Source organism: Ailuropoda melanoleuca, chromosome X (assembly GCF_002007445.2).
Source record: "Ailuropoda melanoleuca isolate Jingjing chromosome X, ASM200744v2, whole genome shotgun sequence".
NCBI lineage: Eukaryota > Metazoa > Chordata > Mammalia > Carnivora > Ursidae > Ailuropoda > Ailuropoda melanoleuca.
Window position 1 is genome coordinate 29518945 of NC_048238.1, and position 778 is coordinate 29519722.

A 778-nucleotide genomic window follows, 5' to 3' on the forward strand; every position below is an offset into this window, starting at 1 on the left:
GCATCGTGTGACCTTCTGTATCTGTAAATTGAAGTCCTCCTTTTACATTAATTATAGGTTTAATAATATTCTGATAATTGGCAAAAAGTTATAAATAATAGCTTTATGATATAATAGGAGACTTGGGAATTGAGATAATTCATGATCTATATTCTCAATGTACTGCTACTTTATATAGATACATAGATGCAGAATGAATACAATAATCATTCTTTATTCCCTTCTTAGGAGGTGATGAAAGGCTTGGGGTTTTTTGTCAAATAGCCCTCATTTGAAAGCCTGACTCCACCCTTTCCAAGCTGTGTGAACTTTTGTATAGTGATTTACTCATCAGAAAACTAGGACTAATTGTACCAAATATTATAAGTATTAAATTAGGTGATTTTTTTAAATGACACTAATAATACACTTACCTTATTGGTTTCAACTGATATGTGGTAGTAGTTATTTAAAACGCTGACTTTGAGAAAGTAGTCTATTATGTAAAAACTCAAGTTAATTTTTTCACTTTAAATTTTTCTATTTTTAGAAAGATTTGTTTATGTATTTTAAAGAGAGAGTGAGCGCATGAGCTGTGGGAGAGAGAGAGGAAGCGGACTCCCTGCTGAGCGCGGAGCCCAGGACCCTGAAATCATGACCTGAGCTGAAACCAAGAGTCAGATGCTTAACTGACTAAGCCATCCAGGTACCCATCACTTCAGACTTTTCTAAGTTTGCAGGGCTAATATTTTCTAAGTTTGCAGGGCTTTTTCTCTTCCCTTTCACATTATTTTTTTTT